Source organism: Pinus tabuliformis, chromosome 6 (genome assembly GCF_031772625.1).
Source record: "Pinus tabuliformis cultivar Carrire ecotype Pingquan chromosome 6, CPIR1, whole genome shotgun sequence".
Lineage (NCBI taxonomy): Eukaryota > Viridiplantae > Streptophyta > Pinopsida > Pinales > Pinaceae > Pinus > Pinus tabuliformis.
This window is the reverse complement of record NC_142292.1, coordinates 1,596,222,477-1,596,231,302: the sequence shown is the minus strand read 5'-3', so window position 1 is coordinate 1,596,231,302 and position 8,826 is coordinate 1,596,222,477.

Sequence of the window (8,826 nt, the reverse complement as noted above, 5' to 3'; positions counted from 1 at the left end):
ACATCTATTACTACCATTGTTATGTTATTGGTTCAAGAGGAAGACCAAGGGGATGAACATCCTATATACTACTTGAGTCAAAATTTGAAGTATACTGAGATCAAGTACACTCACGATGGAAATATAGCTTCCAAATTGAATTTTATTGATTAAGGATGAATGTTTTTATCTTTCATCATATTTTGCATCACCCTTTTTGTTGACATAGGGTCTGGTTCCTTTACTAGTGCTCTCTTCTTCGACCCATATTTCCCTGAGCTCAAAACCATTTTATTTCCATGTTTCAACTTATAACCCTTGGTGCATGTCAACTTCTGCTACTTAGTTGCCTACTATCAATTCATATCATGACCTTCAACCTATGGTGATATCTTAAATAAACATGTGTAGATTTACTATTCACTTGTCTAATGATGATGATGCACTTGACTTATAAGTATATTTTGCAATCCACTCTGTAGGGATGGCAATTGAATAACCACATGAGGGAGAAGATGTGTCCCATTAATCTACTCAACTAGATGATGATCAAATGTGCACTATGGACCTGATAAACCACTAGACGAACATGTGCCCTATCAAGGTGATAAATTATAACTAGGGGAACAACATGTGCCATGTCAATGTAACGTACCAATGGAGGAAGATGATTTTCCCTATCAAGATGATAAATTGTCACTGGGGGAACAACATGTGCCATGTTAATCTAATGTACCAATGGAGGAAGACGATTTTCCCTATCAAGTCGATCAACCAATGGAAGAACAAGTTGTTTCCTCTCAAGTTGATAGGATAACAGGGAGTTGTAGTGGTTTTGAAAGGGGTGGATCATTTTTAGAAAATTTGGAGGCAAGCACAATAGAGGAACATGGGGAACCTATCCCTTATCGCACTATTAGAGACCATCTCAATAACATCATTCGACAACATTTTGAGAAACATTTAGTTGTTGCATAAGCCTAGATACTGGATGGGTTGATCAAACATAAGAAAATAAAAGATGCCACAAATATTTTGGGTGTCCAAGATGATAAAATAAAGAAGACACATATGAATTTCAATGGAAATATATCAACGACATTCACTATGTTTGGAAAATTAAAAAAAAAGTTGATGTTTGAGACGCGTACAGGGAAATTACAACTACTATTGTTGCACCAAGTACACCAAGACAATAAAAGTTGGAAATGTCAAAGTTTCTCCATGTCTCAAGAAATTTTTTGAACAAGCATACCAAATTCAAGGTTCGAGTGAATGAAAATAATGAATCAACTTGTCAGGCTCTTATCACTAGGAAACTCTATCAAGACATGCTTATAGCGGGAATCAGAGCATTTGTGGTATATTTTTGGGAGATCCATTCTCATTCTATTCCAGATATAAGGCATGTCGTATGACATGCATAGCTAAAGGTGACTTTCTAGAACATGTTAAGCACATTGTAGAAATGGCATAGGTTGCACTATTTGAGGAATTTCATGGAAGAAATCATGATGTGAAGATATGCATAAGGATGTTTCAGAAATTGGAGCCATGGTTTTGTTGTGGCCACCAACAACCCCCCTTCTTATTTAGTGTTATTCCTAATACTAAATAAGTGGGGACCCTTAGTTAAAAAATTTAAAAATCAATCAGTGCTTAAATTTCCTTTCCTAATAAAGCTTACCATCATAAACTTAGGAAGACCCCCTTGAAAAATCTAAAAATCTAAGTTTTATGATAAGGTAAGACAAAAATATTTCCTTGGGAAATTTCACATCGCAAAAGGATAACAGGATACCTCCTTACAACCTGAATTCTAACATTGCAAGATCGTGATACGCGATAATATCGCATCGCATACATCAAATAAAACTTAAATTGAAACACCTTAAATTTCCAATATGCGATGACGCATATCGTAGATCACATTTCGCAGAAAATAGATTAACAAAGATTGTCATATATTACGTTCCTACGACAATGCGATACTACGATACTGTGATAACGCGATATTGAGATATTGCGATTTTGCGATGGAGCGACAATGCGATAATGCGATATAGCAAGCTATCAACTTTGCGATGTTGTGATCTGTGATATTGTAAAGCAAATCGCAAAATCTCTTCATCGCAGATCTTTCGGGCTCATGGTTCAAAAAAGTATTTTCCATAAACCGACACCTGGTTATGCGCTTTAATGCTAATAAATGAGTTAGTTTCCAGTTATTAATGGAATATGGTTGCGTGCTTATCGAAAAATCATTTCACGTAAGGTGGTATATTTTATGCATCTTCGGCATTTAAAACTTTCCCATCACCCTTCCTTATCCTTATTCTCACTTCACTTGTAAACTACAGGAACAAAGAACAGAGAACGATACAAAGCAGTACGCAGGACATTATGGGAAAGAAAAGCAAAGCTATGAGCTCTGAAGAGAAAGAAATGGCACCCCTGTATACAGACACAGCCTGTAGCAGAGACGCTGGTATTGCTACATGGGAAGGCATCTATAATCTACTTGAGGAGGAGAATCCCAGAGTAATGGAAGTTACTACTACTACGGGACATTGTTCTTCTGAGGTATCCATCATAGAGCTATCTTGTTCATTCTTACACCAGATAGCAGCAAGGCCCAAAATTCTTCCATTCACGAACATGGTTAAATGGATACTAGACAACATTGATATCAGAAATAGACAGTTTAAGACTCAGGGTCAAGAGCTTATGGAGTCATTATTTTCACAAAATTTGAACTTTATATATGATAAAAGAAAAAAGTGCAAAAGACGAAAAACGCATCAAGGAAGCCTGAATCAAGAAACGGAGGCAGTTTCTGATGCGCGATTAGCACCTAGTGCTAATCGAGCATCGCTGAGAAAAATTTCTAGAAAAGGAAAGCTTCTAATTGCTCAGTCACTTGCAAGCCCCAAAAATTGCAAGAAAGCAACGATAGAGACAGATTGGAGGTAGAAGGCTCAAGAAAATGCAGAAGCAATCTAAGGGTTAACCAAGTTGAACTGGGATTATTACTGGGCATACTTGGTAAAGCCACATAGCTAGTGGATGACTCTCAAATGTATCATCAATTCTGCTAAGAAGATGGTGCTAGCTCTTGCCAATTCTGTTTTCTCAGCTCAGCTAAAATCAAAAGTCGTTCAACCGACTCTTCTCAAACAGATGTTGAACGCGTGCGATTTCAAGGAGCAAATACAAAAGTAGTTTTAATTTTAGATTTAATTTTAGTTTAATTTTGTTTTATTTTTCCTGAAATGAGGACAGTCATTTAAACCGCATCCTACATTTTTGTAATAAGTTATTTTTAGATTTATTTAGTAGTATTTAAACCCTTCTCATGCATTTAGAGAAGGGTCCTGAAATTTGTCAAAAACTTATCCCCAGAACATGCAATTATGTACCCTCGGAGGAGGTTTTGATGAATGAATGGAACAGGATTTATTAATATTTGCATTTGATATCTGCTACTGATGTTGCACTTTTGTACTCTTAGTGGATGTTAGATCAAGGAGAGATAAATCATTATCGCTTGAAGCTTATGAGTAGGACTAGTTATAAATGGTACTTCTATCTCTTAACTATTTCTGCCTTTTCGTTAAAGTGATATTCATGTTCAGTTGTTTATATATTGATGCATGAATGCCTAAGTTATCATTTGGCACTTTTGTACGGTGATAGCTATTTATTTATGCTTAATGTATGAGTAGCTTATTATGCGATATGTTTTTCACAACTGTTTCGTCTAACTTTTTATACGAAGTGATTCATCCTTATTGAATTTTTTTTTCATAACAGTTGAATGATATTTATCACCAGTTGTTATTTGAAGTCATTTTAGATCGCATAATGGAAAGATTACACCCCGGGTTAGTGTAGACTTAGATATTTCTGCTTATTAGAATACAATTTTCTTATTATTAGATTAGATTTAGAATAAAGTATTCCATTTAGAAAATGTTAGAAAAAGAAATATCAATCTTTCACACACACAGATAAATTGGGAAACTGGTCCCATATCCCTAGTTGGACCCACTATACCAAACGGAAAAGGAGCTGCTAACCAAGGTCCGGACCGGGTGGGTATCCCCCTTGTTGTAGACCCGATTTTCGAGGCTTCAACATATTTGGTGCTAGAAGGAGGGCTCGAACTGTGAATGGCAAGAAAATCCAAATCTAAATACCATTCTGAGAGTAAATCACCCTCACCATCTCCCCCAACTTCTCCATTACATTTAGAATCTGTAAATCCAGAGTCAGAAGTCGCTGGAACGACAGCCGCTGCTACAAACCCTAACATTTCAGAATAATCTACTATTAAACCTCCTAAAGTTGAATCTTTGATTCACAAACTTCAGCGATTTTCTATATGTCCTCAAAAATCTGATAAATCTCAAGGCAACATGACTTCTCAATATAACCCTGCTCATCCTCTTACCAGATTAAAGAGCGAAAAGTTTGGTGTTCAACTAACCAAGTTACCTCTACCTATAAGGAAAAGAGCAAGGAAGTCTCCTTAAGGGTCCGATAGTGAGACTCTTTCATCATCATCATCCATCTCAACCTCTTGACCGCGAAGTCAACCATCCACTCCTCCACTTCAGATCATTGTCCATCAGCCCACTGGAACTTCTACAACTCCTTCTCAACCATCTGGAGTCGTAATATCCTCACCTTCTCAACCACAGGGATCATCTTCTGCACTTTCCTCTATTAGTAGTTCAACGATGGCCCAATCTCCATGGAATAACCCAGGGGCGGTCTTAATGCCTGCACCCTTGAGTCAGCTACCAGCCCATCCTAAAAAATGGCTGCCTAAGTTTAATCCTGAGGTAGGGATGCTAGCGGAAGAACATATAAATAATTTTATGCTATCCATAAATCTCAATGGAGTTACCAATGAAGATGCTATTGTTTGACTTTTTCCTTATACTCTACAAGGAACAGCCGGATCATGGTATTTCTCATTACCATCTGGATCTATTACTAGTTGGGACATCTTCCAAGAACAATTCCTGACCAAGTTCGGTGATGACAGGTCTACGGCGACACTGATCAATGACTTGTCTAACCTTAGGGCCAAGTCAAGAGAACCTATTAAAGATTTCAATTTACGTTTCAATAAAATCTTAAACAAAATTCCTACTGCTTCCCAGCCTAGCGAAGAAGTGCGAAGTGAATGGTACATCACTACTTTACCATCAAACATAGCAATCTTTGTTGATAGGGCTAACAAAACAACCTTAGTTGAAAATATGAAAGAAGCAATAGTAGTAGAGAAACGTATTATGGCCCTAGAAAAGAAAAATGTGATAGAAGAACAAAAACCTAAGAAGTTTTCCTTCAAAGAATATCCCAAGAAAAAACAATCCAAAGATCCATTCGATTTAGAAGGATTGCAAAAAGTTTTGAAGACCATGTCTAATGAGATGGTCGACATTAAGCAACAAGTAGTAGAAACTTCTTCTAAAAAGCCTTACAGGCCTTTTAAAAGAAATCCTTCAACCGATTCCAAACCCCCTAACGCTATTACAAATGTTGAATCAGAATAAGAAGAAGAGGAAATCGCTATTGAAGAACATACCGATGAAGAATAAGTTGTAGAGTTACAAGGCATGGGGGATTTCATCCTCCCAGATGAAGAGGATCAAGAGGCATTCTCAGTTAGTACTCGCAGCAGAAATCAACTTGATCCTCCTCAACCTACACCTAAGCCAAAGCGCGCAAGCTCGATGACTAAGGATAAAGTCGCAGCCAAGAAAATATCACCTAAATCGACTCAAACCAGCCCAGTCCAAACAGACACATCAACTCCATCTAAAACACTAATTGTTTCGGATGAAATGGAGTATAATATCATAGAAGACATGAAAAAGACTAGGGCCAATATTACTTTTTTTAATTGAGCAAGTTAAAACACCAACGAAAGGTACTTTTGAAAGAATTGCATGCTGTACCAGTTGCACCTTTACCAGCCGTTGTAATCTCTCAAGCTTCCCATGACATGGGAAGACCTCCAACTAATGCGATTAATAAAATTGATCCAAATGATATTGCCTTAATTGGAGGAAGATTGAGATCTCATACTCCCCCATTTCTCCTTACTTATGAAATTTTTAATAAAAACGTGCATAATTTCTTAGTGGATTCTGGAGCTTCATCGAATATTTTACCAAGATCAATATGTGAAAAATTGAACGTTCAACCACAGAAATCCATTGTGCACATAGTTCAGCTAGATCGATCGCAAGTCGAAGTGATTGGCGAATTAAATCAAATTACCATAAGGTTGTCATCCAACCCAAACGGATGTCAAGTTATCGACATTTGAGTTGCTGATATTCCAGAATATTATGGCTTAATTCTTAGCAGAGATTGGTCAGAAAAACTTCATGGATACTTTGCAACTGACTGGTTGCGCATGTGGCTCCCTTACAATGGTAAACCAAATCAGCTAAAAGTTGAGCGGGAAAGACATCAAAAATGTATAGTAACAGAGCTAGAGGGAGAAAATGAACTAGTAGCATATAATTCTAACATCATTGGCAACTGTTCAGTAGATTCTTTCCTAGGAAATTTTAATGCTCATACTTCACCTTACTTAGAACATTTTGTTTTATCTCAGGTAGAAAATTTCTCTTAAATAGAAATTTCTAAATGTATTAATTTTATAGATAGTCCTGTAAATAAATCTTTATTTTGGAAATTATTTTTTTGATGATTCTAAGTCTAACGAAGGAGCAGAAGCAGGATGTGTGTTAATAAGTCCAGAGGGAGATAAAACTATGCTAACTTGCAGACTCAAATTTGATTGCACCAACAATACAGCAGAATATGAGGCTTTAGTCCAAGGGTTGTACAAAGTGATCGGATTAGACGTCAAATACCTTCAAGTTTTCAGAGATTCTGAAATTGTAATCAGACAGGTACATAATACTATACACTGTTTATCAGGTCATTTAAAAAATTACCAATCTTTAGTTCAAGATCTGATTGAACATTTTATAGCATTTAATATTTCATCAATTCCCACACTCCAGAATGCTAGTGCATACCTCTTAGCCAACGTAGCTTCCAAGCTCATTGCTTCAAAAGATTTTAGCCCTGACAGATTTTCAATTGAGTTAATTTTTGGACCATCTATTCCTGATAACATTACCAATTGGAGGATTTTCAACGAAGATCCTGATATCGTGAGTTTCCTCACATCTGAAGGATATTACACCAATCAGATAATTGACGAAGACCAACATGATCAACAATTGCAACAGGATAGTACTAACAATGTTATACCTAAATCAGTAGTCAAGTTAGAAGACCTTTATTATTTGAAAGATCAATTCAAAAGATATACCAATTCAAAACTCCAAAGCTCAACTTTGAATTATGAATTAGTAAATCTAGGAACTCATGCCAAACCGTAGAATATCAACCTATGCCTTGGCCTAGCCCCTGAAGAAAAATTAGCGTATATTCGTCTCTTGAGACAATACAAAAATGTCTTTGCTTGGAATTACAATGAACTCAAAACATACGACACCTCCATCATCCAGCATACTATTCCAATGATCGATAATGAAAAATCTGTCCAACAAAAGTTGAGAAAGATCCATCCCAATCTAGAAAACCAGATCAAAACTGAACTCAATAAGTTATTGAAAGCCAAAATAATTTTTCCCGTTAGACATTCTATATGGGTCTCCAATATGGTACCTGTTAGAAATAAAAATGGAGATATTAGAATCTGCATTGACTTTCGAAATCTTAACAAAGCCTGCCAAATGGATAATTTTCCTTTGCCCCCCATAGAACAAATACTGCAGGCAGTCGCGGGCTCAAAACTAATGTCATTCTTGGATGGATTCTCAGGATGCAATCAAGTGTTGGTACATCCCGATGATCAATTAAAAACTACATTCATAACTAAATGGGTCACATACGCATATCAAAAGATGCCATTTGGTTTGATTAACGCGGGGGCCACATTTCAGAGAGCCATGGACATTGCATTCAAGGGGTTAGTTAATAAACCAGTGGTAATCTATTTGGATGATATAACTGTGTAGTCCAAGAAACGAAACAACCATCTCAGAGATTTAAAACAAATTTTCCAATGTTGTTTAAGGTATGGGATTTCAATTAATCTGAAAAAATCCTTTTTCGCATTAAGTGAAGGAAAACTTCTCGGATTCACAGTGTCAAAATCTGGAATTCACATTGATCGTGACAAAATCAAGGATATTTCCGCAGTACCCCTACCTCACAAAAAGAAAGCCATGCAGTCTTTCCTTGGCCAGATTAACTTTGTAAAGAGATTTTTTCTAGACTTTTCAAGAATTGTGTCTCCTTTACAAGTAATGATTAAAAAGAATGCAAACTTTAAATGGGGCCAAGATGAACATGAGGCATTCAATCTGATCAAACAAGCAATTATTAATGCTCCATCTTTAGCAACTCCAAATTTTCCGACCCTTTTATTTTATATACATTTGCCTCAGATAGATCATATGCTGCGATACTCACTCAAGCAAATCAAGAAAAGGCGGAAGCCCCAATCGCTTTTTTCAGTTCCAATTTACAAGGAGCTGAGTTGAATTATTCAGATGTGGAGAAACAAGCTTATGCTTTTTTCAAAGCAATTAAATATTTCAAACTTTTTTTACTCAAAACACATACCAAAATCATAGTACTATTTCCAGCGGTAAGAAATCTTCTAGTACAGAAGGATGTGTGTGAGAAAAGGGCCAATTGGGTTACTGCCTTACAGGAATATGATGTAGAAATCAAACCAGAAAGTATTGTAAAAGGTCAAGGCTTTTGCAAAATGCTGGC